Below are 15,377 nucleotides of genomic sequence, written 5' to 3'. Positions count from 1 at the left end.
TTACTTTAGTTATCAAAGGTGGAATCTCTGGACGCAATGACATTATATAGTTTAAAGCTAAACTACGTTTTTCTTTCTTGTTAGGAGAGGGATAACTTATTCAGTTAGATTTGATTTGATCTTTATTTATCTCTTAACATTTTCAACCATAAACACACACATTTGTAATAACAAAAAAACTAAAACTAAATAAAATACAAATACATTTAAATATATTTTCCTATGGAAGGAATAATCAACATGGCTCCAATTGGTTGACTATAACAGCACCGTGACCAAATATCCCTATACTAGCACCTTGTTAAACACTTTTTTTTTATATATATATATTTATTTTTAATCATAATTATTCTTGTGAAATCTTTCCACCTGGGAGCCTTTTGACTAAATCAATTTATTCTCCCCTTCTCTGAATGGTGTTTCTTATGGCAATAACAACTATAGATGACAAAACCAAAGTAAAGAAACGACATTTGATTTTTGGGACGGTTACATTCACTTTGGGACGGTTAAGATTGTATTTCGGGACGGTTCTGGGACGGTGGTGAAAAAAGTTAGTCTGGAGCCCTGTGTGACGCAGCCAACAAGGTTTCACTCGGTTCATATTTATTTATGTATTGCATGCATTTCTACATTTTATTTCCTATTTTATTTATTCATCCCAGTATCTTTCTTTCTTATGTGTGGAATTCTACAAGGCATGTACAGTAGGTGTATATGTGTTTGAGGATGATATCTTTCAAACAGGCAATAGTGATGATATAATTTGGGCAGTGCTTGAAGTGTTATCGAGACAATGAAGACAACGAGTTGCAGACTGGACTCAAGTTTACTTGGTTGACATAGAGACGCTCATACATACTGGTGCACTCTTATATATCGTCCGGGTTGCACACCGGCATTATATGGTACCTACTGCATATCACTACATCCCCCCTGTTTAGCAGCATCGCCCCATATAATTAGCGGAACACTCTTATGTCAATAGTCCACTGAAATCACATCACCAAGTGCAAATCCTCCCCCTTATTTAGGTTTACATTCACCCCCCAAGACCATAATGATAACAAAGCACCAGAGTCCCCATGATGACCCAGCCTTGTGCCCCTGGTGTTGTTCTGGCCCTCTGTAGTGGGCATCTTCCGTGCAATAATGTGTGCTCAGGTCACATAGTCTTTGTAAAAATCTGGTCTGTTCACAACCCTCCCACATCTTGTGCGTCTTGTTCCTGGGCTATTGGGCACCTGTGTAGTACATGGTGACATCGTAGGTGTTTCCGGTGGGTCACTCTGCATTGTAGGTGTTTCCGGTGGGCCCTCGTGGGTGTCCTCTTGAAGCTGTGGCACAGCAAAGTGTGTCTGTGTTGGACTTCTCTGCATCTGTGGGATGTATAGCTCACGCAGGTGGCTCCTGCACCGCCTGACCTGGTTGCCATTTGGTGTTTGTACAACATAGCTTCTTGGCTCATTGCATTTTTGTACAATGATAGCTGGATGCCATGTCCCTCTATCCTTGTTCAGCACAGTCACATGCTGTCCGGGGCAGAGTGGGGGTAATTCTCTGCGGCAGCTGCGTCGTGATGCTCTTTTAGGTCCGCTGTTCTCTGTTCCATGTGAACCCTATGCTCCTCCCTGCCTGGCTCTGCCCGACTTGGCGGCAGGGTGGTGACAGCCTGGTCTCCCAAATATCAATTCTGCTGGAGATGGCAGTTTACTGTCGATGGGCGTCGCTCTGACCTGTAGTAATGCCATCTGTAGATTGCCTCCCTGTTCCAGGGTTTTGGTCACAATTGATTTGATGTGTCTCACGTGCCTTTCAATGAACCCATTGCTCTTTGGGTAATGGGGAGAGCTTGTGATGTGTTTGACTCCCCAGTCTGTTACAAACCTTTGGAAGGCCTGCCCTGTGTACTGTGGCCCATTATCTGTTAGGATCTCGTCTACTCGGCCAAACAGTGACAGGTACATCTGCATTTTTTTTGTGTGACTGCATGGCTAGACACATTAGGCATTTCATCCACCAGTGGATATTTGGAATACCTGTCCACAGTCAGAAGGAACTGGCGACCTTTGACCTCAAATAGGTCAGAAGCGATAGACTGCCATGGTTTGGATGGTATGTGGTGTGGGTGGAGAGGTTCTTTTGGGTTTGCATCTTGATGTTCCACACACACTCTGCAGGATCTGCACACCCTTTCAATGTCATCATTCATTTTGATCCAATAGACACTTTCTCTGGCAAGGCGACGCGTTTTCTCAATCCCTTGGTGGCCCACATGTAACTGTTTCAGGATGTCCTCAGTCATGGAGTCTGGGATGAGTACCTGTCTACCTTTTGAATATGACTCCTGCTTCCATTGCGAGCTCATCCCTGAAGGACCAGTAAGCACGCAGGTCCTTCGGCAGGTCTTTGATGTGCTCTGGCCATCCTAGGTGAATGACTTCTTTGAGGGCATTAAGTTTGAGATCCCTCACTGTTTCTGTACGGAGAGCATCCTGTTTCTCAGGGGAGAAGTTTATTAATGCAATGGTATATTGCTTCTGATCCTCGATCTCCATATCAACTCCATCAATGCGCTCATCTAGCTCTATGTCCCCATGGTTTTCTGGGTTTGGCAACCGGCTGAGGGTGTCTGCCAGGATCATTTGAGTACCAGGTCGGTACATGACTTCATAATTGTACCCTTGTGTCTTTATCAGCATGCGCTGGAGTCGTGGTGGTGCAGCATGCAGTGGTTTTGCACATATGGTCATGAGTGGTTTGTGGTCTGTTACCACGAGAAATGATTTCCCATAAAGGTACGTGTGGTATCGCTGCATCCCATATACAATGGCTAGCATCTCTCGCTCTATATTGCTGTATCTTGACTGGCAGTCAGTCAGTGTCTTTGAGCCAAAGGCGATGGGTCTGTTGTTCTGCACCAAGGCAATGCCCAATCCTTTCTGTGATGCATCCACTTCAAGGGTTAAAGGTGTGTTTGGGTCATAGTACTTCAGACATGCATGCTCGGTGACTGTTGATTTCAGGTCCTCGAAGCATTTCTGGTGGTCAGTGTCCCATATCCATGGAGCTTCGTTTTTTAGCAGCCCCCTCAAGGTGTGAGCCTTATCTGCAAACTTTGGTATATAGGGGGACAGGTATGTTAGCATTCCCATGAATCTGTGCAGATCATCTTTGTTTTGGGGTGTTGGCATGTGTTTTATGTCCCTGATCTTATCTGGGTCTGGCATGATGCCTTTGCCTGTGTACAGGTTGCCGAAGAAGGAAATGCTGCTTTGTTTTATGGTGCATTTGTCGCTGTTGAAAACAACACCTGAGGGGAGCTCCCGTAGCTCACCGCATATCTCGGCGCTATTTTCTGCGTCGGGGAAAACCGTGCTCGTCACGGATCTGGGGGACACGAGTTCGATTCCTGGACCCACCATCATTTCTCAGAATGTCTTCCCCTGCTCTACATCCCATTTCAACCTGTTTCTGTCGGTCATGCTTGACCAGAAAAGCGATAAACGCTAAAAAATAAAGTTAAAAAAACAAAAACAAAAAAACAACACCTGCCTCGCCAGCTCGTTGCATCAGGTTGGTCAGGTTCTTGTCATGCTCTTCCTCGTTTGCTCCATATACTGCTATGTCATCAGCTATGCTGACCACACCTTGGAGCCCCTCTAGGATCTGGTCCATCTTGGCCTGGAAGAGGTCTTGAGAGACACTCAGACCGAATGGTAAGCGCTTCCAGCAGTACCGGCCAAATGGAGTCCGGAATGTTGTTAGGAGCTGTGAGTCTTTATCCAGGTGTATAGACCAATACCCTGCTTTTGCGTCAAGCTTGCTAAATATTTTGGCATTAGCAAATTCTGGGTTTAATTCCTCCACAGTTGGAATTTTGTGTGGGCATCTCCTAGGGCTGGCATTCAGTTTTTGAGGATCTAGGCATAGCCTAAGGGAGCCGTCTTTTTTCGTGCCGTACGTCAGACTGGAGCACCAGTCTGTGTGTGTTCTTCCACCTTTCTTATCACCTCTTGCTCCACCATTTTATCCAGCTCTGATTTTAGCTTGTCTTTGATGTGGATACTGCATTTCCGTGGTGGGTCAATGAAAGGTTCAGCATCCTTTTTTAAAAAGAGCTTAGCGGTTCCACTAAAATTGCCTAATTTATCAAACTGGTCTGGGTAAGCTTTCTTTAGCTCCGCAATGTTTGATATCCTCTTCAGTGGTCTCTGGCTGTTGTTAACCTTCTTGTTTACTGTATCAACATTGACAGTTACCAGGTTTAACAGCTCACTGGTTGGCAGTCCAACTACAGCTGGACCTGGCACATCCACAACATAGAACCTGGCATTGATCCATTGTGAGTCTTTGTACTGGCATGGAATGTCGATAGTACCATACAGGGAATCTGATGACCACTGTATGCCGATAGCCTCCTGTAATTTTTCCTCAGCTTTTTCTGCGCACACGCATCCTTGCCATACATCTGTCTGAAGGTGCGTAGTGGAAGAGTATTGCCTGATGCCCCTGTGTCTATTTTTAGACGGAGTGTATGTCTGTGGCCTGGTAGGTCAGGTGGTCTCACGTTCAGTGTTGTGTATGCCTCTTCTCTGGGTGGCTTGCTCTCAATGCTGTGCATGCACTTCTCACTGATGGTGATTGAGTAGAATTTTGTTTGGTACTCCCCTTCTTCATCAGCCTCTGTGCTGTCTATAGCATTGATATGGGACTCACCCCGCTGTCTGTGGTAACTCCTGGAGGCCTGTTGTCTGTCCTGTCTCTGTGGTGGTGGGGGAGACTTGCTTCTTTGGCTTCGACCGAAGCGTTGTTGTCCCTGCCGCCTGCCTTTCCTGCAGCACTTCGCCCAGTGGCCTCTGGTACCACAGGCAGAGCATTCATCGTTGAATGCAGGACATTGACAGGGTTTATGGCTCCTGCCACAGTTTTGGCATATTCGCCCTCTGTCCACTGCATGTATTTTCTCACCATGTGACATACCCAGTTGGTGTAACTGTTCATTGCCTGCTGATAGGGCTTCATATTTCCGCCCCTCTTGTAGCACCTCTTGTAGAGGATGGCCTTTGGGTTTGCTGTACAGGTAATTCCTCAGAGCATCGTGGGGTGTGCTGGCAATGATCAGCTCCATTAAACGTTCAAGTTTCAAGTTCAAGTTCAAGTTTCTTTAATAGTTGTCATACAGAAGTACAGAATACTTTTATACAAAATGCTTCTTACTGTTACGCTCCAGAGACTGTGCAAGACAAGATAAGTATGAAATAAAAGAACATAGTAAAATTAGAAGTAAAAAAATGAGGTCACAGTGTTCAGTTTAGACATATGTACAATGTTCGATGCAGAAGACGTAACTGAGTTACCATACAATATACAATACTGTGCAGTGTACTAATATACAATACTATATAGTGCAAGGCAGAAATGGGACGAGGTGCAATTTAGGTACAATTCACAGTAGGTGTACGAGTTGTAGTGCAAATCCTTTATCAATAAATATAAAGTGTAAAGTGTGTTTGTGTGATCTAAAGTGTGGAGAGTGGGTGCTGCAGTGTGTTGTTTGTTTGAGTGAGTGTGTGCGTGTGGGTGTGTGTGCTGTGTGCATTTGATGGTTGTTGCATAGTGTTTATTGTTCGTTTAGCAGCCTGATGGCCTGGGGATAGAAGCTTCTTCTGAGTCTTTCTGTGCTCGCCTTAAGACTCCGGTATCGCTTGCCTGACCGCAGCAGTTCAAAGAGGCAGTTGTTCGGGTGGCTCGAGTCCTTAATAATTCTCTTAGCCTTCCCCTTGCACCGCTTGTTGTAAATGTTCTGGAGGGTGGGAAGCCCCCCTCCAATTGTGCGTTCGGCTGAACGTGTCACTCTTTGTAGTCTGCTACGGTCTTGTGCAGTGCTATTCCCAAACCAGGAGGTGATGTTGCCGGTCAGGATGCTCTCTATTGTACATGAGTAGAAGTTCCTAAGGATCTTCTGACTGACTTGGAACTTCCTTAGGCGCCTGAGGAAGTAGAGGCGTTGTCGTGCCTTCTTCACAACACTGTCAATGTGTGTGGTCCATGTCAAGTCCTCGGATATGTGGGCTCCGAGGTACTTGAAACTGTTCACTCTCTCAACCGGTGCCCCGTCGATGCTGAGGGGGCTGTAGTCCTTGACCCCCGACCTCCTGAAGTCCACAATCATCTCTTTTGTTTTGCTGACGTTCAGGGAGAGGCAGTTCTCCTGACACCACTGTGACAGGTTCTCTACCTCTTCCAGGTAGGCCCTTTCGTCGTTGGCAGAGATCAGGCCCACCACTACTGTGTCATCAGCAAATTTGATGATGGTGTTGTTGTTCCGCTGTGCTATGCAGTCATGTGTGTACAGGGAGTAGAGGAGGGGGCTCAGAACACAGCCCTGGGGGGCTCCTATGTTGAGCGTGATGGATGAGGAGGTGCAGTTGCCGGCTCTTACCACCTGGGGTCTGCCCGTCAGGAAGTCCAAGACCCACTGGCAGAGGTCATAGTTCAAGCCCAGGTCCCTGAGCTTGGCTATGAGTTTGGAGGGGACTATGGTATTGAATGCTGAGCTGTAGTCGATGAACAGCATTCTCACATAGTTCCCCTGCCTCTTGTCCAGGTGTGATGCTGCTGTGTGCAGCACATGGGCTATGGCGTCCTCCGTGGACCTGTTGGGGCGATATGCAAATTGCAGAGGGTCCAGGTTGATGGGGAGGGAGGAACAGATGTAGCCCTTCACTAGCTTCTCAAAGCACTTCATGGCTATGGAGGTGAGGGCTACAGGGCGGTAGTCGTTGAGGCAAGCGGGCGTAGATTTTTTGGGTACAGGGATGATGGTGGACTTCTTCAGACAGGTGGGGATGACAGCCTGTTCCAAGGACAGGTTGAAGATGTCAGTGAATACCGGGGCCAGTTGGTCGGCACAGACTTTTAGGACGCGGCCGGGGATGCCGTCCGGTCCTGCTGCCTTCCTGATATTCACTTTTTTAAAGATCCGTCTCACCTCATGCTCTGTTACCCTGAACACTGAGTCTCCATCAGCAGACCCCCCCCCCCCCATTGCCGTGGTTTGTAGGCTGGTGTTGTTATTCACAGCCTCAAACCTCGCATAGAAGGAATTGAGATCATTTGCTAAGGAGATGTCACTGTTCAGTTTGAGGGGGGTGCCTTTGTAATCTGTCATTGTTCTGAGGCCCTGCCACATGCCTCTAGAGTCAGCAAGTTCAACTTTATCCCTGTAACGCCGTTTTGCCTCTATTACTGCTCTCCTGACGTTGTATCTTGCCATCTTGTGTTCTTCCATGTTGCCTGTCACCAGCCCGGTGTTGTATGCTGATGTGCGCACTTTCAGAGCCTCACGGACGGATTTGTCTACCCAGGGCTTTTGATTTGGGTAGATTTTAATTTTGGTGGAGGGGATTGTTTCTTCTACCAGAGTACAGACATAGTCAAGCACCGTTTCGGTGTATTCGCTAATATTGGCTGTGTTATCACGGAATACACTCCAGTCTGTGCATTCAAGTGCAGCTTGGAGTGACTCCTCTGACGTCACGGTCCAACGCTTAACCTCTCGCGAGACCACCGGCGTTCGCTTGAGACTTTGTTTGTACTTTGGCAAAAGTACTCATTGAGCTCTTCATCAATAAACTGGCGTTTTTGAGCTAATGTTCTGGCTCTGGTCACAAAATCATCAATGTTTTAGTCTGTTTTTTGTCTATATTGCATTAATTGGAGCCGATGGATTCTAAAGTTAACATTCAATTTTAACTGACCTTCATAGAATTCCCATAGTTTGGCTGGCTTTTTCTTGTCAGCCTCACTGAGTCCACTGGCATTCAGCCGTTTCAGTCCTTCATCTCCAATGCCACGACATATTTTTCGTGCCTGTTTAGCATCGTCATCTATTTCCTCATCTTCCAGGTAAAGAGACATTTTTTGTTTAAACAATGAAATAGCCTCACCCTGATCCGGGTCGGCCCAATTCATTGTTGGCAAATGTGATGCCATGACGTCTTCTCATTCGGGTTGCGCTTCCAGCGTGTGGACTGCTGCTGTCAGTTGTCAGCTGTCAGATTGCTTCATTAGCACCGAGTTAGCGCTGACTGAGTGACGGGTTTCCTACGTGCCGATGCAGAATTATCCTCAGACAATCTCCCGTCCTGCTTGTAGCAATCCACTACTGTTACCGCTGTCACCATGAAGTGTTATCGAGACAATGAAGACAACGAGTTGCAGACTGGACTCAAGTTTACTTGGTTGACATAGAGACGCTCATACATACTGGTGCACTCTTATATATCGTCCGGGTTGCACACCGGCATTATATGGTACCTACTGCATATCACTACAGTGCTGAGCTGGGTTACTTTCCTCCAGTGTATTTGTCCCCCGGCCCCACCCAATGGCCCTATGCACACACACACACACACACAAATCGAAACTTCGATTTTTTTTTAATGTTCGAAGCTTGTGCCATCGAACGAAGCTTCGAAGTATTTAAGACAGCCCTACGAAACAGAAACAACCTGTAACCTAACGCGTGTTGTTGTGATGATGACGCGCTGTCGGGAGTCTCGCTGTTTCTATGTAAACTCTGTGCGCAACGCGTCCAATAAATGCGTCTTTAACATGCTTTTATATCCTTATTTACTATATGCCCGTCGCGGTTAATCACTGAGTGATCTAATATGCATATTATTCAGAGCGAGAGGGGGGGGGGATTGTGTTTCTCACATTGACGCCGTCTGTCTGTCTGTCGCGTGTCTACTGTGCCAAAGTCAAGAGAGCACATTCATCTGGGGACTAGAAAGGTGCGCTCAGTAGAGCACAGATGTCCGCTGCGGCAGCCAGAGAAAAGATGGAATTAATGTACTGTATGCATTCAGAAGTGCTGAATAAATGTTTTTTTTTTTTTTTTTTTTTTACTTTGACCAGTCAGCTGGTTCTTTTAGCGTTTATCGCTTTTTCATCGCATTCATACTTGGTCAAGTTCGACCGACAGAAGCAGGCTGAAAGGGTTCAGATGGGGGGGAAGATACTCTGGGAAAGGCACGGCTGCCGTCCGGGATTCGAACGCGCTCAGCCCCAGATCCGTGACGAGCACGGTTGTCCACGGCGCTGAAATAGCACTCGCGGTACGTGGTGAGCTACTGGAGCTCCCCCTGAATAAATGTTTTATGGACCCATAATAGTGATTATTTATTATTTAAGTTAAGTTTTGCCATAATCATATATTTTTCCATAATCATAATGTTCCACAACATTGGTAAAAAAAATTCTATTCTATGAATCATTTTCGGGCTTTCGGTTTTCGGCCAACTGTTTTCTATTTTCGGTATCGGTTTCGGCCAAGAATTTCCCATTCGGTGCATCCCTACTAATTTCATTAAATTATGCTCAACTCCGCTCCCGTCAAATTTCAAACCAATTGAATAAGTGTAACTGTATGAACCTCAGCTACCTTGAGAAAATCCTAGTAAAGACCATAGCGATGGCCGAAGAGCAAAACCTCTTGAGTAGGGATGCCCCGATCGATCGGCCAGCGATCGGTATCGGCCGATATTCAGTATAAATATGAGATCGGTGAATTCCGATAATGCTTTATTTTCGCCGATCGTGAAAACCGATCGAAAAACATGATCCAAGTCTTAGCGGAGTTCTCACTCGCTGACTTCTCTCTCAGACACGCAGAGCTGCAGCGCACTGCCCCTCCCCCTCCTCCTCCTCCTGCCTCTCCCAGACCCGTGTCAACAGAGGCTCCTATTGCCTCCGGCAGTCTGCTCTAGTCTAGTGCATGGGACCTCTGTGAGCTAACGTTAGCTACCTAGCTAACGTTACTGTTTAAACAAAATGATCCAGTCAACTATTCACTTTTAGTTTAATACATGAGGCATTGTCTAACGGTATCTAGCCAGCTAGCTACTGATAGCTCCTGATATCAACAAATGCTCCAGAAATAGTCTAGTAGTGCATGATACCTCCGTTAGCTAGGTAGCTCACGTTAGCTCACGTTAGCTCACTGTTTACACGAAATGACCAAGTAAACTAAATAGTTCACTGAGGCGTTGTCTTAACGTTATCTAGCCGGCTAGCAGTAGCTACAGATAGCTCCTGATATCAATGTCTTATAACATTGATTCGATGCGTATTCGAGCCCCTGGCTTGCATCGCAGTCACGAAAGGGGCTAGCTGAGGGCATGCTGAATGTGATTTGACCAAAGCAGAGTATACACACAGACAGTGGAGCTGTTTGCAGATAGCGAGCATTTTGACTTGTGGCGATGTCTCGCAGATAATACAAATATAAAACCAAAAACGATCGGTATCGGCCGATATGGCTCATAGACGATTGGTGATCGGTATCGGTGGCAAAAAACGTGATCGGGGCATCCCTACAGAAAACAAAAGAAAAACATACCCAATACCCAATACAAACACTGTTTTTAGACTATAATTACTTTATTACATGGCGTTTTAACATTCGCCAAAATGCTTGATTGTGATTAGTCAATAGCGCTCGGTTGCCCCTGACAGCGGTCAATTATTTCTCGATAACTGACCGCTGCCATGGGCAACGCCCAATAATGACCGCTGATACGGGTAACGGAGCGCTATTGACCAATCAGAATCAAGCATTTTGGTTGCAGTCACGAAAGCTAAGCTCAGCATATGCACAGCTGCACTAATCGGGTGCAATCAGACCACACACCTGCCGGCTGCCGGCGATGACAGCGGAGCCACAGAACAACTGCGTCTGCATTTGATCTCGTCTTGTCGATGGTGTCAAATGAATTAGGTATATTGTTAGTAAGTTAGCCATGTAATAAGCGGGATAATGTATAGCTATACTCGGTCATTGTTGCAAAATAATTGACCTTCACTGCGTTTAGAACACCTCGGCACGGCGCCTCTGTGTTCCAGAACTCCGTGTCGGTCAATTATTTTGCGACAATGACCTCGTAGCTATACATTATCCCTTACATATTGTGTATTAAAAATACCGACCAGGTATTAGTGCCTCACAAAGTGCAGATAGAAGGTTTTCCCCCACTTTTTTTTTATGCAGATATCAGGTTTTACTCTTCGGCCATCGATCGGCAAAGTCTTCCGGAACCAGGCGGGTCTTAGAACTATCCAGGGATGCGTTGCTTATGGGACGGGGTTGCACACCAGCATTTGTGAGCAGAAGCGCGTGCACGCACATGCACGCAGCAGCGGAGCCTATCAGACCCGGGCCGGGGGGCGGGGTTACATGACCGGGCCCTTTAAAGCCAATAAAGCTTGATATCGGGAGTCCGGGGTGCCGACGCGCGTCCGGGGTGGTAATCTGACGCTCGTGCGTAAAATGTCTAAGATTACAATTTAAAATAATGTTTGAAAGAAAACTAACCAAAGAAAATATGTAATATTTAAGATTTCGTTTCTACAAAGGGTATAGAAACGAAATATATACAGATAATGATATAACATGACATAAAGCCAACAAACTACAAGAACAACGTAAACATAGCCTAATAAAATGACTACATTTCTGACACACATTTACCACGGACCACGAGAGCAGCTCGTGGCGATGTCCTGACTATAGTGCTCTCCTGGGCACCTTGGTGTAAACTCCTCATCCTTTGCTTGCAGTAGTGTGTTGGGGTGAATTGCCTCAAACATGTTCACAGTTGCATTTAAACTTTTGTCCCCTATAGGCTACTCCACCAAAACACTGATGGCATGTTGCAGTAGAGTAGATGCTTTGAGAATATCCGCGTCTTTTGCAACAAGCGCATCATGGCGAGATGACCAGCGAGTGGGACATAAGCGCTTGTGATACTACATGAAGTAACAACAACCATATCAACATTTACCACAAACTCACGTTGTCTTGTTGACAGTGTGTGTTCGTGATTGTAGCCTACCTGTAAATCTGGCTCATCCCCACTAACGTTGTTGGCGGGCAGGAGGAGAGTAGGGCGGAAAAAAGATACATCTATAGCTTGGACAATGTGTCTTTTCCTTGGTCCCTTTATCTTTTTCTTTGCGTTTTGTCGCTCCACTTGTGTTTATAACTGCTCCCGCTCATGCTTAGGCAGTGCTCTGTTGACAAGTGATTGATGATGACGTTCATTTACGTATGATGTTGATGGACGGCTGATGACGATTTTACCCAAAATACATTTGGAGATGGAGACAATAGAAGGGATTCACTTGCAATTTTTCATGTTTTAATGTTAAATGTGAGTGTGAAAATAGCAGCACAAGTTCAACTCATATTATAGGCTACGATGCTTTATACCTAATATATTACCACAAACGTCAGTGCACTCAGTGGCGCGAGGCAGCAGGGCCCGCCTGCCAATATCTCGGGGGCGGAGCCTGCTGCCTCGGCGACGGGCCCCCATTGGGTCCCGACCGTCCCGGGCCCGGGGAGCACCACCCCTACAGCCCCCCCTGAAGCTCCGCCCCTGCATGCACGGATGTGCGTGCGCATGCGTGTGCACTCAAGAACGCGCTGCACTCGACTCGTTGCATGTACCTGGCTACCTTGCATAAGCATAACAATAGCCGGTCGTTAGGTTTGGTGTGTTCAACTACAGTGGGTGGTTGGATATGATGGAATAGACACAGAGCTCCCTGCCCCCTCCCCTCAGGTTTGGGGTGAACGATGATCTGACTCAGGCAGAGCACCGTTCACACACACCAAACCTGTGAATGTGATTGCCATGAAATGGGTTGCATTCCATCCCTAGAGGCAATTAGTCTCATTGTCTTTCATATGCTACTCTGTACTCTGTATTGTATATGTATATTGATTGACTGAACACTTTTTGTTTATGTACTCTTGACTTTCTATTTTATACTTTTTATCTATTTTATCTAGCACACTCTCAGGAGCTCATACAGAAAAAAGCATTTCATGGAAAAGTATTCTGTATTTTACTATGACAACTATTAAAGAAACTTGAAAAAACAAGGTGGCCTGTTGGAATGTTAGATCCTAATGTAAAAAACTGTGATTTTATATGTCTGCACTTTATGTGCTCATTTTATGCCCGTCTTTTTTCTGTTGTGAAGCACTTTGAGCTGCAGTTTCTGTATGAAAGGTGCTATACAAATAAAGTGTATTATTATTATTACATCCTGTGTGCACGCGAGGGAACATTTATGCGCATGCATAAAACGTCAATGCATGACGTCAATAAAACGTAGTGCAACCAGCTTTGAAATCAGCAACGCACCACTGGAACTATCACATAACTCCCCAGTTCTATATTATTTAGTCCGACTCCTTTGATGAAATGATATCCACACCAATGTAGGTCTGTAGAAGAGATTGTAACCCTCAGTCGCTTGATTTGATGATTTTCCTGATCTCATTTGAATTCTCTTTTCACATGAACAGGGGGATGGCAGGAGATCCAGGAACAACTGGTGGGAAAACGAAAAGATGAAGGAACCGAGGAAGAGAAATCATCAAAATCCTTTTGGACGATTATTGGTGCCTCTTTCGTTTGTTGGCTTACCTTTCAAAAGCTGACTTTTTTTAATACAGTCTATCTTTCTATCTATGTTCCCCTCCTGTTGTTGTATATAAGTGTTTTACCCCACTGGCCTTTCTTCCTGGTGGATTCCCTCCATGTGTTGGGAGAGCTTCTCTCCTCCGCACACAGAAACACACACAGACTGGTATTGAATCATCGCAGCTAACCTTGTCTTTCCTTCTTTTTCTTAGTGACCCTCCCTTAGGGTATGTGTGTGTGTGTGTGTGTGTGTGTGCGTACACATGCGTATGCATACACACCACCATTATCGACCAATCGGAGAGCCCAGAGCCCGTCTGTCGTTCCCTATAATCCTCACTTGGTTAGCCTAGTAAAGCTCTGGCCCTATGTGTACACTGAGTCCCAGTGCTCCTGGAAAGCCAACTGTAAAGTGTCTGTTTTGACGTAATAAAATATTAGCCTTTAGTTTTGTTCCGATTGTGTATTTCTACTGCGTCAAGGACGATATATGCAATAATTTTGATTTCCAGAAAGGTCACAAGTCTGTCGGTGCATTTCTTGAAGCAGATACTTCTGTTCAACAACACAGTACTCGAGACTTCACGCGGCACATCTGGACTTGAACCTGGGTCTCCCGCATGGGACACAAAGTTTGTTTTGCACTTCTTAACTGAGGGATATCTTCGACTTACAAGGCTTCCAGGCAGGGCTACTTCTACTCTTAGCCAAATGTGATTATATCATGTCGCTTATGGATGGTAAACAATGTCTTATTTGGGTATCTATTTAGGGGGAAATTAAGTGAGATGTCAGTGTGATAAAAGCCAAAGGATCTGAAGGTATCCATGATGATTTTGATTTGAGGAAGGATTGTGTTGTAAGACGGGTTTGGATCCAGTATATCTAGGACTACTGTGTGTTATTTATGTTTTAATATGGCTTCTACCTGACTCCCTTTTATATAGACTTTGATGTAAATGTTTTTGTACTCTTATCTACTGATTATGGGGTTATATGATTTATGATTGCTATTCTCATAGCCTCCTCTATAGATTGTTGTTGTGAAAATAGTGCTTCATGAATGTGCTGTATGTCTTTGTATATTCACACTTGCTCACTTTTCTCTTTTTTTATTTTTTTATTAAATGTTTTCTCTACCACAATTGTGTTCATGTAAAACTACAATTCCCAGGAGGAAGTGCTCTGCATGGTGTAGGTGTTGACCAAAAGCTCAGTTTTTATAAAGTGGAATATAACATTTGGCAATAATATCTTCTCTTGTTATACAATACCTTACTAGAATATTTATGCCAGGACTGTCTCTTGATTAAAAATGCTCACTAAATGTGATGTACAAGTTGTGAGTTTTTATTGGCGGTTTCACTGGTATTCTGTTGCTAGGGAACAGTTTGGACCCAAATGTATTTTTAGAATCGTTCTGTTCTCACTTTGAAACTGTTTATTTCTGAGCACGCGTTCTGAGTGCTTCTAAAGGGGCAGTTCACAAAAAAATATATATATATATTTTCCCCCTTACCTGGAGTGTTATCTATCCGACCAAATATTTTCAGTGGGATTTGCTGACTTTTGGGGATATCTGCCGTAATTATTTGTCACTCCAATACAAGCTAAATGCACTGGGTTTCCAAAAAAGATTTTGGTTTGAAAAGACTACAGCAATCTCTCTTTTCTGAAATCCTGACATGGTTACTCAAGATAATCCTTCGACCTTGTTGTCAGCAGTTTAATTGAGAACAATAATTCAGTGAAACTAAGTCTTTGGATTATCTTGAGTAACTGTGTCATGAGCCATTGCTGTTGAGTTTTTCAACAACAAAAAAATTGGCACTTTTGAGCGCCACAAATCCAATGCCATTCAGCTCTGTTGTATTG

At 45.0% G+C, this 15,377-nt stretch overlaps 1 protein-coding gene across 1 annotated transcript in view; it reads left to right on the top strand.

Moving 5' to 3' along the window:
* The window catches only part of LOC311246047 (uncharacterized protein), a 55,959-nt gene extending 41,130 nt beyond the window's left edge, over positions 1-14,829 (top strand). Inside the window, exon 5 of the mRNA XM_084336118.1 lies at positions 13,385-14,829. The gene's annotated coding sequence lies outside the window, so the exon portion shown is untranslated. The remainder of the gene's footprint in view (positions 1-13,384) is intronic.
* The last annotated feature ends 548 nt before the right edge of the window (positions 14,830-15,377 follow it).

The sequence above is a fragment of the Notolepis coatsorum genome, assembly GCF_963971535.1.
Source record: "Notolepis coatsorum genome assembly, chromosome: 19".
In the NCBI taxonomy this organism is placed as follows: domain Eukaryota; kingdom Metazoa; phylum Chordata; class Actinopteri; order Aulopiformes; family Paralepididae; genus Notolepis; species Notolepis coatsorum.
This window is presented reverse-complemented; position numbering and strand designations above follow the sequence as displayed.